This window comes from Rhinoderma darwinii, chromosome 7 (assembly GCF_050947455.1).
Source record: "Rhinoderma darwinii isolate aRhiDar2 chromosome 7, aRhiDar2.hap1, whole genome shotgun sequence".
NCBI lineage: Eukaryota > Metazoa > Chordata > Amphibia > Anura > Rhinodermatidae > Rhinoderma > Rhinoderma darwinii.
The window spans coordinates 29,647,732-29,664,678 of NC_134693.1; the positions used below are offsets into that span (position 1 = coordinate 29,647,732).

At 40.2% G+C, this 16,947-nt stretch overlaps 1 protein-coding gene and 1 long non-coding RNA gene across 3 annotated transcripts in view; one reads left to right on the forward strand and one right to left on the reverse strand.

Annotated features, from left to right (window-relative positions):
* Window positions 1-16,947, reverse strand: part of LOC142657109 (uncharacterized) — a 361,195-nt gene that overhangs the window by 133,277 nt on the left and 210,971 nt on the right. The window lies entirely within an intron of this gene.
* The window catches only part of BRINP2 (BMP/retinoic acid inducible neural specific 2), a 202,182-nt gene that overhangs the window by 32,435 nt on the left and 152,800 nt on the right, over window positions 1-16,947 (forward strand). The window contains exon 1 of one of the 2 annotated variants that reach the window (XM_075833085.1): window positions 11,711-11,741. The exons of the other annotated variant lie outside the window; for it this stretch is intronic. The gene's annotated coding sequence lies outside the window, so the exon portion shown is untranslated. Of the gene's footprint in view, window positions 1-11,710; window positions 11,742-16,947 lie in introns of those variants that run through there. 2 annotated transcript variants of the gene reach the window in all.

Sequence of the window (16,947 nt, forward strand, 5' to 3'; positions counted from 1 at the left end):
TGCAGACATCAATATACAGTATATGTGCAGAATTATTGTTACTAACATTATCTCTTGTATAGTTGTTTAGTAATCTATATATGATGGTTGTGACATCATCTTCACTTATGTACATAGCTTCACACTTTACAGCTACGAGGGTGACACTTATAGACTTCCTGCAAGCTCACACTTTCACATAATATGGTAATGTAGTGTGTGTCATTAATGTACGTGTAAAAAAAAGTAAACGTTATCATGTTCATTATGTATGAACATGATATATTAGTGCAGAAATGTTATCTCCTTCATTAGACTTAAAAGGGCACTTTACCTAGAAATATGGGGGGGGGGGGGACGGACGGACGGAATTCAAACTTTCCAGTCTTTTATTTCAGCAATATCCTGTAACAGTCTGAAAGAAATCTGATCTGGCCCCATTCCTTTTTCCCTCTCCATTTTTGGCTTGGAAATGTTGGGGGAGAGGCATATCTGGCATTAGGGGAAGGTTTCTACTGCAGCAAGCTGCCCCTGGATAGGAAGCGAGAAAAGGAGGACAATATATATGCCTCCTGGGTCACACATAGAAGACAGGTACAGAAGTTTTATTTTTACCATATGGGGCAGAACAGGTTGCCAGAGAATATATTATTACGACGTAGTGTATAATGTAATATTGTAAGATAGTTTTTCTTTTTCAGATTACTAAATAATTTGTAACTCCTCTTATTTGGATAAAATGAGCCAATAGCCCAAAAGCACAATTTAGTTTTCTTTATGGGTTAGCAACCACAGGCGAAGTAAAGTCCTATTGTCGCCATCATATTCAGACACTGTTTATGGCACCTGTGTATGTCAGTAGACAGACCAGAAGTGTTGTCGCAATGTGCTAAAAGCCGCCATGACAATCCATGTACATTGGTCAATTACAGACAGTTCATGTTAATTGTATTCTGCAGTTGGCACCAGGAATGCCCACAGCTGATCTTCCCTTATACCCAAAATGCTTCTGCCCATAAAGGCAGTGATTCAGGTAGTAAAAGGATATTAGATCATTTCTGATAAGATACAGCAAGTTATCAGAGTCAAGATAAAGATGGCTACATCCAGAGTTCCCGGATATATATTCACCAAAGGATAGTATTCATTACAGAAATGTTCAGAATATGATTGGATGACTGTGTTCTCGTAGAGATCTGGCAAAACCAATGTTGGCTAGAAGTGCTGGGGCACATATTCATATGTGCCGCGAGCACTTCCTGTAATGGCCACTAGGGAGAGAGAGATGGTGGCTGGGACTGGAGCTGAATTGTAGATTTCTATGTTTGTCTTGTTTATTGATGGTGGCGCAGTGGTTTACACTGTCACCATACAGCGTTGAGATCCTCGGTTTCAGTCTCATCAATGACAACTGTACTAAACAGGAATCCAGGCAGCACATCCAATGGAACAAAGAGGTTTATTCACCCGTGCGGCGTTTCAGCTACACAGAGCTTTTCTCAAGGCTCTGTGTAGCTGAAACTTCGCACTTGTGACTAGGACGGCTGGATCCAGTCCTGTTGGGCTTTGCACTCCGTATCTCTATATCATTTTGGTGCTGTTACTTCCACTGACTTTCATCAATGACAACATCTGCATAGAGTTTGTATGTTCTAACCATGTTTGTGTGCTTTTCTCCCACACTCCAAAAAACATTCTAATAAGTTTAAAGGGGTTGTCCCATGATTAAATATAATTTTTCTATGTTAGATTGCGCAAAATATGAAAATGTTTAATTTGGAATCATTTTCATAAATGCTCCAGTGTGTGTGTGCAATATATAATGAGAACGATATCCCAAAAAATCCTTTTATAAAAAAAACATGCAATTACGCTCAATCACCGACAAAGTAAGTCCCCTGGGACTGAACACCATGATTCCGGCAACACTGCGATTCTTCGTAGCAGTGCTGGAAGTCTTCATGTGAGAGGTTGTTCAGAGCCCTCGTCGCGGCTGACTGGACGTTTTTAGCAATACCAAAATGGTGTCCTTCAGGTGAGTTTTGATTTTGGGGAACAAAAAAAAAAGTCAAGGATTTACAGTCGATGAGGAAGGGTAGGAATGTTTTTTGTGTGTCAAAAACTCCCTCACAGCCAATGATGTGTGACTTGGCACATTGTCATGGTGGAGGATTCATGTTTTTGCTATGTCACGGAGCACTCACAAAACGTCGGTCTCGATCCAGAGCAGCCTTGATAGCCGCCACATTTTCATTGGTTCCTGAAGTTGAAGGTCACCCTGAGTGCTGTTCATCCTCAAAGGCTTCCCTTCCATCCTTGAAGACCTTGTGCCATCTGAAAACTTCTGCTGATGACAAAGCAGTTTCCCCATATAATATCTGCAGAATCTCTAAGGTTTCTGAAGCTGTTTATCCAAATTTCATGCAAAATTTATTGCGTAACGCTGCTCAATGCGCCTCTGTATTTTCGTCCGTGACGAGAGGGAAAAAAAACGTGCCCTTTTGTAACATACCAACGCTTCGAAAGGCTCCAGCTCAACTGAGGATGGTCTGGCTGTATACTTGAGATACCCCTTCAACAACCTCCATCCCCTCTTTCTTCGCTCAGCCCCCTCATAGGGAGCATACAAAATAATTCTCATTACTTTTGGGCTGCACCTCATTTATACACACACAATATCTTACCTGCTTGGTATGGTACCCCTGTTGATCTTTTAATTCCCCTTAAGCACATTCAACTAGTGTGTCGAGTGCTGGTGGTCACACGTGTCTCGTACATCAGTCCCACCACCCGGATCTTTTCCTACATGGGTGTCAGGGTGATTCCTTAGATTGTACATGTCAGCCAATAAGAATCGGCAGACTAGAAAAGGCTTCTACTCACCAGCACTGGGCACATTATGTGGATGTTCTGAGAGAGAATCATAACACCAGGGGGCGCTATAACAAGTATATAACAGCAATATATAGACACAGGAGCAGTTTTTTTTTTTTTTTTTTAAATGATACCAATTGAAAAATTGTTGCTTTTTGTGTGATCCAACAGAGAAATATAACATTGAATTTTGAGACAACCTCTTTAATTGGTTTTCTATAAAATGGACTTTAGTGTGTGCTTGAGATAGGAAAATGATATTGTGAGCCACATTGGCAACCGGGACTGTCACTAGTGTAAGGACAATCTCTGTAAAGGGCTACAGAATATGTTAGTGCTATTTAAACAATGGGAAAACAAGATAACTTATCACATTGGTAGATTCATTATATAAAGTGTTTCTGAATAAAAGAAAACTCCTCTGTGCATCTGTTTCTTTAGCACAATGGTTGTGGGAGGTTTCTGTCAAACTGTCCCTGAAGACTGTGGTGTTAAACATGAACTCATGCCAAACTTATTTTCAACTTTTTGTTTCCCATATTAAAGCAAATAGAGCAGTCTAATTGTAAAGAAAACCCTGCGTCCTGGGTGTGTATTGGAGAAAAAGCTCCATTATGCCAGGGTGACCTATTGTATAAACTAAAGTATTCAAAGTCAGTCCAAAGATTGTTCTAATGAGCTTCTGATACCATGTACTGTTAGGCAACAAAAAGACACCTACTGCTACTTGACTAAAGCAACATTAACTCTGCTAAACCATAATACGCTATAAATAAAGAATAAGCTCAGAGAAAAGATGTGGAGACTTTTGTTAAACCTAATTTAACATGGATAATAGCAGGAGTAAAACAAAATGTAAACCCCCTAGAGCACCTTCGGAGCAGCAAATATATCTAAAAAATATTCCTAAAGGGGTTTGATATTTTAAAATTTCTTATGTATCTGTTTTCTGCTGCTTAAATAGCACCAACATATTCCACAGCGCTGTATAGAGATTTTAATAACTCATATCAGTTATTGTTCTCAATGGGGCTCAAAAGCAATTTTTTATATTTCAACACACACTGGGGCTGATTTAATAGAAAGCCAAATGATCATGTTATGTAGGGTGTGGGGGGGGGGGACCGGAGTACTCAGAGGAAACCCATTCAAGCACGAGAAGGACATACAAACTCCAATTTGAACCTACAACCCCAGTTTTGCAAGGCAATAATTCCAGTTGCTAACCACTGAGCCGCCATGCTATAGTGTTTAATACATATGGCTAAAATAATATAGCACCAGCTACAACTTTGTAATGTACGCTCAATAAAATTTGGTCTTTGAGCACTCATTTACAGGACTCTTCTCAGTGGTAAGGGAGGGTACACTCTGTCACCACATTATAAGTGCCCTATCTTTTACATAAGGAGATTGGTGCTGTAATGTAGGTGACAGTAATGCTTTTTATTTAAAAAAAACAATCTATGTTTACCACTTTATTAGCGATTTTGGTTTATGCTAATGAGTTTCTTAATGCCCAAGTGGGCGTGTTTTTACTTTCGATCAAGTGGTTGTTGTACAGAGGAGTGTATGACGCTGACCAATCAGAGTCATGCACTTCTCTCCATTCATTTACACAGCAGCATCGCGTTCTTACTAGAACGCGATGTGCAGCCTCATACACAGACATTAACGTTAATCAAGTGTCCTGATAATGGATATACATGACCCCCAGCCAGAATGTCATGTGTATTCAGAATCCTGACATTTCTGAATCTTTTCTGTGAGATTTCCAGCAAGGGAAACAAAATCTCGCTTACCTCGTAATCTCGCGAGATTACGCGTGGCTTGCTGGAATCTTACAGAAAAGATTCAGAAGTGTCAGGATTCTGAATACACATGACGTCCGGGCTGGAGGTCATGTAAATTCAATATCAGGACACTTGATTAACGTTAATGTCTCTGTATGTGGCTGCCCATTGTGTTCTAGTAAGAACGTGATGCTGCTGTGTAAATGAATGGAGAGTGCATGACTCTGATTGCTCACTGATTGGTCAGCGTCATACACTCTGTACAACGCCCACTTGGTCAAAAGTAAAAACACACCCACTTGGGCATAAAGAAACTCATTAGCATAAAGCTAAAAATCGCTAATAAAGTGGTTTAAAATAGATCGTTTTTCCAAATAAAAAACATTACTGTCACCTACATTATAGCGCCCATCTCCTTAAGTAGGAGAAGGGGCACTTATAATGTGGTGACAGAGCCTCTTTAAGAGTCAAGAAATATTTCATTTTAATGGGGTTCTCGAGGACTATTACTTTGATGGTGTATCCTAATGTAGTGTTTGTTTGTGGTTTGTCTTCATGGGCCTCTGCTGATCAGCACAATGAAGGGGCCACATTAACCCCCTCCTTTGTTTACACAGGCACAGTTGCTTGTCCATATGAGTGGCTGGGGATGTTGCTGCAGCTTGTCCTATGCAAGTGAATGGGATGAACTGTAGTACCAGACCGAGTCGCTCATACAGACGGACCCCACCAAACAAACATTAAATGTCTATCCTATGGATAAGCCAACAAAGCTATAGTCCTAGAGAACTCCTTTAATTTATGTGGAAATATTTGGATGAAAAGACAACAAACAGTTGAGCTGTACAGACTAGCGAAGTGATTTCGATTCATGGCCACGTAGTGATATTACTTTACATTTCAGTAACCGACTTGATGAATACTGGTTTGTGCAGGTTTGGAGACCTCCTTCCGGTAATCAAGTTTGTTATTAACTTTCCTGGAAAACCCCCTTCATTAGACCCTACAATTACCACACCAAAATGAACACTTTCTCCCGATTCTACCGGAAATAATTACTCAACCTTTTTAAGAAGCGGGTCAGTTTTTGCTAGTCATAAAACAAGAATGAATACAAGGACATTTAAAGCAAAACAAAAACATAACCTCATCCTAATTGCTGAATGCCTCGTACAGTAGCGAATCGATCAACATTTCATAATGAGTATAGAAACTCTGTTAGATGAACAATGTCGTGTTTTACAAAACTTCCCTAAGTCTGCAAAATAATTACATAAAATGTAACCATGAACGAACAGGGCGACGAATGGAAGAAAAACACAACATTTCCAAAACAATTATTGATTATAGCATCATTTATTATGTGCAGCTCGGTACTTGATGAATTTTTATATTGTTCTTGTAAGTAATAATGTGCAGAACTCAATAGAAATGATGCAGTATATGTGGCGTATGCAGCGAGCTATAGTATTATTTCTGTTTGCACTCGATGGTACGGGGATTAATTCAATGTGAGATTAATATAAAAGGCATATGGTTTTACGCATATAAAGCTACATTGATTAAAACGGGTCTTGCTCTTTTGTGAATATTTTGTTCGGTATTGTTATATTATTTTGGTATACAACAAAGTCAACTAAGTAAGACTGGAAGAAAATTATTTCACTGCAGGTTGTGGCTTTTATGTTGTAATTTGTTTATGATATATTTTAAGGAAATTAATTAATGCTGAACATCGGAAGTAAATGTGAAATTTACTTGACGTGTCCGTTTTAGTAAATATTTGTATTCCCCAATGAAATAACAATTCTGGAACATATTTTCTTAAAACTCTATGTTGTCTTTTTCCTCTGCTATTCCTCCTAGAAATTTAGGAAGAAATTGACAACTGGGTGTTACCATTCCTCTTGTCAAAGCATTTGATACTTTACCTCACAACAGCCTTGTACTGAGGCTACAGAGTAGGGACTAAATGTATGTAGATGGGTAAAGAATTGGTTAAGGGACAGAAAATAGAGTCATTGTAAATGGTACATACTAAAAATGGGCTAAAGTCAGCAAAAGCTGTATTTTAAGTCATACTGCCCTACATATAATCAGGGAACAGATCTTGAATTTCAACTGTGTGATATTTGTGATTTGTCATTTGCTTTGTTTAAAGCACCTCTTGTGTAATGTTAGAATAAAAAAAAGTATGTCAAGGTCAGCCAGTCTCTCTCTAGGACCCAACTGATCCAGAGGAAGACGAAGAGCGCCCTTATAACAAAGTTCATTTTATGTTTATTCCTGTTGCTATTTAGAAACAGTCAGCATGGAAACTGTGAACAAGTTGCTTATAATGTATCTCTTAGGGCCTGTTCACATCAGCGTTGGCTTTCCGTTCCAGAGTTCTGTCGGAGGTTTCCATCGGGTGAACCCCACAACGGAAAGTCAAACTGAAACCACAGCTTACATTTCAGTCACCATTGATATCAATGGTGATGGAAACATTGCTAATGGTTTCCGTTCGTCACCATTCTGGCAGGTTTCCGTTTTTCCGACGGAATCAATAGCGCAGTCGACTCCGCTATTGATACCGTCGTTAAAACGGAAACCTGCCGGAATGGTGAGGAACGGAAACCATTAGCAATGTTTCTGTCACCATTGATATCAGTGGTTGATGGAAACGGAAGCTGTGGTTTCAGTTTGACCTTCCGTTGCGGGGTTCACCTGATGGAAACCTCCGACGGAACTCCGGAACGAAAAGCCTACTCTGATGTGAAGAGGCCCTTAGTTGCATTCGCACAGCTGATAATATGGATTTTTGTGATATAGTTAGCGCCAAATATAGGATCAGATCTCTTCATATGAGGGCAAGAAAACGTTTCCCAGAATGTTTTATTTTATTTTTTAAAGCATTTCCTATGTTTACATGTCAGGATTTGATCCTGATTTTAGCATTAAATACAGGTTTCACATGATCTGTATGTCCACTGCGAAAAACTGCAGCGCTTAGCTGGCATGCTAGCAGGCCGGCCTTCTGGGATGACGTCTCATCACAGGAGACTGTTGCAACCTGTGATTGGCTGCAGCGGCGGTCACATGGGATAAAGCGTCATAACAGGAGGCCGGCCTGCAGGAAAAAACACAGACTCCTGGGTAAGTATAAGAATTTTTTTTTCTGAGTTGCGTTTTTTGCGTATCACTGCGAACTAGCCGCAAAAACACGCAACAACTGCTATTTGTTGTGGGTTTTACCTCCCCATTGAATTCAATGGGGAAAACCCGCAACAAATACGCAGCGTTTACGTACTGTAAATACAATTGACATGCTGTGGAATAAAATTCCGCACCACAGGTCAATATCTGCACTTTTTTTTCGCTCAGTATTTATGCAGAGTGTGGATGAGATTTGTACTATCTTATCCACTTTGCTGCTACTGTATTTGCTGCTGATTTTCCGCAACTAATGCCGTTGCAGAAAATCCGGAGTATTTACGCAATGTGTGAACTGACCCTTAGCGTATAATAATCCTGCGATAGTAATGCTCAGGATGTGATTCGCTTATCAACAAGTTAATACTCCTACATCAAGGTTCATTGACACATGAATACCCAATACAATTATTAGGTATTTAGACTAGTTGAATGATTAACCCATTAGTGACCAACAATAAGCCTTTTTACGTTCGTCACTAAGGGGCCTTAGGCTAGGCTGACGCCTTTTCATGTGAGCCTAGTCTAAGTCCTGCACGGGTCTCCCATGCAGGCTGGAGCCGGGGCTCAGCTGTTTAATGACAGCTGAGCTCCTGCTCCAACGCCCGCGATCGAAGTTTACTTCGATTGCGGTCGTTTAACCCGTTAAATGCCGCCGTCAATAGCGACCGCGGCATTTAACTTTGTTTACAGAGGGAGTGAGCTCCCTCTGTCACCCATCGGCGGCCCGCGAATGAAATCGCGGGTCTCCGATGGGGTGTCATGGCAGCCGGGGGCTTGATGAAAGCCCCCAGGTCTGCCCTGGACATATGCCTGTTAGGACGCGCCGGAGGCACGTCCTAACAGATTGCCTGTCAGATTTACACTGACAGGCAATAATACTCTGGTATACGAAGTATACCAGAGCATTATAGCAGCGATCTGAAGATCGCACAGTAAAGTCCCCTAGTGGGACTAATAAAATAAGTCATCAAAGTGAAATAAAGATTATTAATAAAAAGTACAGTAAAAAAATAAATAAAACCATTTCTTTCCATAAAAAGTGGTTTTAATTAGTAAAAGTGTAAAAAATAAATAAAAGTACACATATATGGTATGGCCACGACCGTAATGACTCCATTAATAAAGTTAATATGTAATTTGAACCGCAAGGTGAACACCGTAAAAAAAAACGCAAAAAACAATGGCGAAATTGCAATTTTTTTCCATTGCCCCCCAAAAAAGTCATAATAAAAATGAATCAATAAGTCCCATGCACCCCAAAACACTACCAATCAAAACTACGTCTCGTCCCGCAGTAAACAAGCCCAAAAAATCACTACATTGATGGAAAAATAAAAAAGTTACGGCTCTTGGAAAGCGACGATGCAAAAACAAATAGTTTTAGTTCAAAAGTGTTTTTATTGTGCAAAAGTCGTAAAACATAAAAAACCCTCTAGATATGTGGTATCGCCGTAATCGTACCGACCCATAGAATAAAGGTAACATGTTATTTGCGTCGCATAGTGAACGGCGTCAATTTAAAAACGCATAGAACAATGGCGGAATTTCAGTTTTTTTTTATAATCCCCCCCAAAAAAGTTAATAAAAGTTAATAAAAAAATTATATGTACCCAAAAATGGTGCTATTAAAAAGTACAACTAATCCCGCAAAAAACAAGTTCTCATACAGCTATGTAGACCAAAAAATTTATAGCTCTTTAAATGCGACTATAGAAAAACGAATAAAATAGCTTGGTCATTAGGGCCTAAAATGGGCTGGTCACTAAGGGGTTAATTAAAATAAAAATAAAGCATTGTAAGAGCAGGTATCAACAGATTATGAAGAACTTCACAGGTTCTTACCACCCAATAGTAAAGTGGATGGAACCAGCCAGAGCTGGCCCACTCTATTTGAAAAGGTCCCATAGAAACCACATAGTCTGCCACTATGGTACGTACAACCTTGTTGCTCATGAAGAAGCGCAGGGGACTGGGGCCCCCCAGTTCTATTGATCGGAGATAGTCCCAGTATATGCTGTAAATAATCATTGGAGCTGTAACAATGATCGTGTGCTATTTATATTACTTACTGTATGTCTTCTAATATGGCAGAGGGGCTGCTGTGCCTCCTTAGGTACCAGGGTCCGGGTGTGACTGAAGCCTGAGGCTGGCAAAAATATACAGAGTTAGGTCTCATCACAGACAACCCCCTTTAATATGGGAGCCGTGGGTCTGGCACCCAAGTCTTAGGGCAAACAGTGGACAGGGAAGTTGTGGCTAGACCGCGGCCACTGCGGGGGGAAAGAATTATGACATGGTGGCGATTCAGATGAATGGCCATCAATTTAATCTATCGACACCCAGAGTCAAAGCCACAGTTGTTAGCAGCTCTACATTCTTGCTCATAGAGAGGGGGTTGTGAGCGGGGGACCACCCTCTATGATATTTTATTAACATGCAAATGGGACAACTCCTTTAAGTGAAGAGGAACTAGTTTCATTGAATGTTTATCTTAATGTCGACTGCCAAATGAGAATTGGTCCAGGCCTGTTAGACTCTAAACTTCTGCCATTTTCAATAATATTCTGAACATAGTAATCAAATCTTTACTGGGCACGTTGGCAAAGCCAATTGGAAAATGGCCACTGTCATTATACAGTATGTGTGAATTTTTCATCAAATCCCGTCTGCAGCAGGATGGATTGCACATAAAAATGATTCAAATTGTTGTCCGTGGTCCACTTACACCGGTGTGCAGGCTGCGTATTGTATTACGGTCTTTTATTTACTGCAGTATGCGGCAGCTTCCATCAGATACTGTAGCTTATGGTTTTGCAGCCAAACAGATCCCTTAGTTTGTAGGTATTTCATGAATTCTTTGTGAGTACATTTAAAGTGAACTGATCTAATGTGATGTTCATGTAAAAGAAGGACAGCGTTATCTTCTTGGGAAATATGTCAATCAATGAAATAAACTATTTCTCATGAAATTTTATAAATGAATGGTGCTACAGTTCATTATTTGTTCTACATGGAGCGTACTTACTGTATCATATTTCTGGCATAGTTCAGATGTAACATTTGGAATTTTTAACTCTATAATTTCCAGAGCGCACACTTTAGAGCGAACCAGAAGTGGACATACAATATGTGCAGCCATTGCAACTGCACAGGGGCCCAGTGGGCAATGGGGTCCACCACTAGGTTTAAAGGGAGTCAGTCACCAGAATGTCCGTATTAAACTAGTAACAGTGTATTGTAGAAGAAACTAACCTGTTTCTATCGTTTATTTTCATTTTCTGCTTGCTGCCTCCTTTGTAGAGAAATCAGTTTTATTAAGTTTATACTAATGAGTATTTAGATGAGGGCATCACCGTTGCACCTAAATACCCTTACGTCGCTCCCCAGTTCAACCCCCTTCGCTCCCCTCATACATTGATTGACAGGGGCCAGACAGCGTAATCGTCGCGCTAATGCCTTGCCCCGTACTGGCTGTAACGCGCGTGCGCCCCTACTCTTTACTCAGCACATGCGCAGTACGATCTTTCTGCTCGACATTCTAACCGGCACTACTGTGCATGCGCCGAATAAAGAGCAGGGACGCTGTGCCTGCGCTGTACTGCTGATTGGAACAAGCAGAAAGATCAAACTGCGCATGCGCGGAGTAAAGAGAAGAGACACGTTCGCGCGTTACAGACAGTACAGGACCACGCATGAACGCACCAATTACGCTGCCTGGCCCCTGTCAATCAATGTAAGAAGGGAGGGGGGGGTTGAACTGGGGACCGACGTAAGAGCATTTAGGTGAAATGGTAACGCCCTCATTGCACCTAAATGCTCATTAGCATAAACTTAATACAATGGATTCCCCAACAAAGGAGGCAGCAAGCAGAAAATGAAAATAGACGTTAGAAACAGGTTAGTCTCCTCTACAATACCCAGTTACTAGTTTAAAACGGACATCCTGATGACAGATTCCCTTAAAAAAAAATATATATATATTTTATTGAATCAAATTGGTCCAATATTCAGTGATGCGAGAGAAACAGTAAATAATTGCATATGGCGAAGACATACCTGAGATGTGGGTTCTAACATATGGATGCCCACGGATTTCTAGAACTAAGTGGCCCCTTGATGGACATGTCAGTTGTTGGGCTGCAAAGTCCCGACATGCATGTTTTTCCCCTGGAATGAATAGTACTTGAGGCAACGAGCACTTTCCCGCTCCTGCATAACAATGATCCTGTGCTCAGAGCGAGATCCAAAATAAATCCTGGAAAACGTGAAATAAATATACACGAGGTAAATTTATACCCAACAGTTTATGAAGTACAAAGCACAAAGGAAATGGATGAGTCCTAAACACTACAAGAAGGAGGAATCTGTCGTCTCTGCACATCAATAATTGTCACCCAGCATTTGTGAGGAATCGTTCCATCTTGTATCTTGGAAGACGTGAGAAGTCCTCTGAGTATTTGCATGCACATTGAGATATTATATTCTTGTGTGATCAGATCACCTTCACCCTGTGTAAACCTGTCAGTATCACAGCGCAGAGCGCCCCTGTCTGTTTATGGTTACTTTATTGTGCGCGCGCACAGATTTGCATTCTTCCTTGCAGTTTGTGCACACTTCCACCAAGGTTAGTAAGATGTGTCCCCGCTCTGGTATTTGCTTTCTCTGACAGTGACTTATTAGCTCCTTTCTTACAATACAAGCTTGACTAGCCAATGTTCAGATTAGCTCTGCCTGGGCCTTCCGCACACGTTGCATTGTTGTGAATATCATCATGCATTTTTGCTTTTATTTGTTACCTTGCTTGAACTTTTTGTGGGTTGGAAATTGTAATGTTTTATTTGACATTTGAATGCATTTATATGAAGTAAAAGAAAAAGAAGTAAGTGTGTGTATATATATATATATATATATATATATATATATATATATATATATATTTTATTTTCTATTTTTTAAAATTTATTAACGGGGGTATCTAAGCTTTTGTAAAAGAGACATAAGGCCGAATAAAATAACTTAATCACTTAATGACCAGACACATTTATAATATTTTTATCCTGTACAGATTAAACTCATATTTTATTTAAATCTATGAGAGATTTTTAATGAATCTGCTTAATTAATCTGCAATTACAGATGTGTCCTTCCTTAACTTTCCTCTTATCTCAACATATCCTGAGATGTGTGGTGCGATATGAGCAACTTTGAAAAAAAACAAAACATGCTTGCACGATACTCTGTCACGAGATGTCTATGTTATATGCGTCTATGTGTGACCGCCCAGTGGTTGTGGTATGAATTGCAGCCTGTCAAGGGTTTTGCTAGCATGTCACGATATTGTATTGTATTAGTTCCATAAATTGGAGTTCATAACCAAATTCAAACAATGGTAAGGGTGGACACATCCGTAAACCTAAATTGTCAGTCATTAAGAGGTTAAAATAACAAAATGGTGCCATATTCACCTTTTGAAATGCCGCTGCAACTGTGATGCATGTTCCCAGTCTCCTGTCATCTGTTATTCACTTTAGTGCCGTGATGAGGTCTCAATACACCATCACATGAGCCCCTTGCCTGGCTGAATCATTAATGTAATTTAATAATACGAGATGTACTGTATGTGTGTCACATACCAAAAATCAGAAAAAATATATTTTATGACTTTATTTTAAAGCAAAATTACACTACTTACTAAAAACTGAAGGAGGAAAAAACTGAATGCATTGTTTTGCAAATTTTGCACTAATAAAAAAATTAACCATCTCACAATAAAAAAAACTGGATAAAGGTGTTTATAGCTAGCCCTCTTATTCCTTAAAAAAATTATGGCTTTTAAATTTAATGGGGCAAATTTACTATTATTGATCCAGAACTCTGGTAAACATAACATGTGCCACATTTATTAACTGTTTTAGACACTTTTTTGCACCTTGTCCAACAAAAGGGTCGTGGCTTAAAAGTAAAGTGAGTATTGTCTAGTAGAAAGGGGCAGTATAAATGCCACAATTGCGTGAAAATTTGTTGCAAAAAAACTGTTGTAAACTACAGTAAGCCAACCAAGAGGTGGTATAAGGAGGAGAAAAGTGTCTAGCAAAATGCGCCATATTTATATCTATTATTAGACAGTAATTCTGGCCTACTTTGTTCTCTTTCTCCCTCCTTATGGCACCCCACACAACTAATCTCAACTGCATGTAAATATTGCAGCAACGCACCGTCCATTCTTTGACTCCCTATTGCACAGGCTGGGAGGTAAATGGGAGGCGATGTACAGACTGATTGCCGCTGCAATCCATTTTAAAGGAGTTTTCCCACGAGGGACATTTACGACATATCCACAGGATATGTCATAAATGTCAGATAGATGCCGGTCCCACCTCTGGGACCCGCACCTATCTCTAGAACGGGGACCCTATACCCCGTTCTACCTCTTTGTGTTCCGGCTGATTTCCGACCATGAAGAAGAAAACAGTGCAGCACGCTGAACTACGCTGTTTCCGTAAGTCCCATAGAACGGAATAGTAGTTACGTAAACAGCGTTGCTCATGTGCTGCGCAGCTTCCGTAATTGTTATTCACTACTATGGGAGTTACAGAAACAGCGTAGCTCAGCGAGTTGCGCTGTTTCCGTAACTCCCGACCATTTAATCAGGAAGTGGCCAGGATACAACGTGAGCACAAAAAGCTAGAACAGGGTTTAGGGGGCCCCGTTCTAGAGATAGGTGCGGGTCCCAGAGGTGGGACACACATTTTTCTGACATTTATGACATATCCTTTGGACATGTCATAAACGTCCCTCGTGGGTAAAACCCCTTTAATGACTAACTCTGCATTACTGCCCATTGTTTTAGAATGAGTAAATCAGTAAACTATGGCTGCATGTATTTCTATGGGGCTATTTACACAGCCGTTGTTTTAACGGACCGTGTAAATGTCCCGTTTATGTCCGTTATTACAGATCCCTCAATAGACTCAAGTCTATGAGGGATCCGTGAGAACAAGTCCCACACGGATGCAAATTGGCAGTGAAAAACGGCCGTTTCGCACACGTTCGTGAACATTTGTAGGAAATTTTCAGTGTGCAATCCGCAAAAGAAGTAGGAGACAAATGCGCCACTTCTGAAGTGGCCTTATTGAAACGTCCGTGTTCGGTCCATTTTATATGGACCGTATGTCGGCAGTATATCCCGGACCGACCACAGTTCAGGGTGCCGGGTTCCTAGCATCATAGTTATCTATGACGCTAGGAGTCCCTGTCTCTCGGCAGGAATACTGTCCCTGGCCCCGTACTGAAAACATGATTACAGTACGGGACAGTTTTCCCGTGGAGAGACAGGGACACCTAGCGTCATAGATAACTATGTTGCTAGGAGCCCTTCTCCCTGAACTGTGGTCAGTCCGGGAAACATACACGGTCCATATAAAACGGACTTAGTCCATTTACACAGTGTGGTCAAATCACATGTTTTTTGCAAAATGGCAAAACGTGATTTTAACGCACTTTGACTATAGCCTAACAGCACTGTTTTACCATGTTTTGTACCCTTGTTTTATGCAATTTTCGTAATCGCGGCACAAATCACGCAGTTGCCACGATTTTTAAAAAACGCAGCAAAACTGCGCCATTTTTGCCACGATTACGAAAATCGTGGCAAAAAACGCTAGGCAAACAATCTTAACATACTTTATATAATCAAGTGGGGTCAGGAGGAATGTGAAGCAGGATGGAGAGAGGGGGACACACTCACCACTCTGCAGGTCCAGTCGGCGGTGTAGATAAGGAGCTGGCGGGGGGCGGGATCTCTCCACACGGAGCTTCTACAGGCTGCATCTTCCCCTACTGTAAGTCCTCTCAGGGCCCCAGCGTTAGTTACTTCAGAGTAAGGAACGGGCCCTATTACATTGCATGTCATAGCCCAGTGAACTCCAATCTGTGGCTCTCTAGCTGTTGCACAACTATAACTACTCTCAGTATGCCCTGACACGCACATGGCAGTGGTCTTCAACCTAGGGTCCTGTTGCTGCATAATTCCCAGTATGTCCTGACAACCACATGGTATTGGTCTCTTACCTATGGTTCTCTAGCTGTTCTAAAACTATAACTCCCAGCATCCTTGGAATTGTAGTCTTGCAATTACTAGATAAAGATATTAGACCACTGCGATAGCCTATACTTTCTGGCTGCGGTACTGCCAATAAATCATTTTCTGAATCTTACTGGTGCTGTTTAAAACACATTTCCAAATTGCAAATTAATCCTTGAAAAAAAGGGAAACTGATTAGACATGAAGGACAAAATGGCTTCTAATGTGCGTAGGCGACAGGTAAATTTAAATTGCTGTTAGTCTAGAAGTCGAAGGATAACGTGACTTTCTGTACAGTTCTCGGTTTTTCTGACAACTCCATAATCATTGTTGTATGACATAATTATATTAATTGAATCAAGACCACCAGGGGTATAATTTAAACATTATTTTCAGAAGTCTCCTCTGGTGTCACACTGCTTACATTGCAGAGCATGAGATTTACTTTTCTCACAGTAGACTTATATCCTAATTATATTTTATTTGTGCATATATATATTTTCTATTAGCTTGTTTGCGCTTGGTTGCTTCAGATGATATTCTTAAAATCTTAGCAGCGTGGAATGTGAACTAATATCTTTTACTAATTAGCGTGTTTGGCGGACTGAATTCATTAAATATTTACCAAATATATAAGTGATAAATAATATGTTTTTGTTAACATACTGTATTCTCAGTCAATGTTTTATGGATGTATAAATGTATATTTATGGAAACGTAGCAGATTGTATGGGAATAAGAGAATTTGAGATCTATTAATGATGAATACTGAATGCTCGATGAAATAATTTTTCATGCAGATTTTCTGGAAAATCAAACATGTTACTTTACAAATTCTGCCACTTTTATTTAAACATATCTTTATGTATTTCCATAGCACGCAGCAACTTCAGCTGTAAAATGCTGGACACTCATGGGACCCCCAGCGATCCCACATGTAGACTATCCTGTGGATAGGGGATACATGTGTTTTATGGCAAACCCCTTTAACTAGTTAAATGCTGCAGTCAATAGCAACCG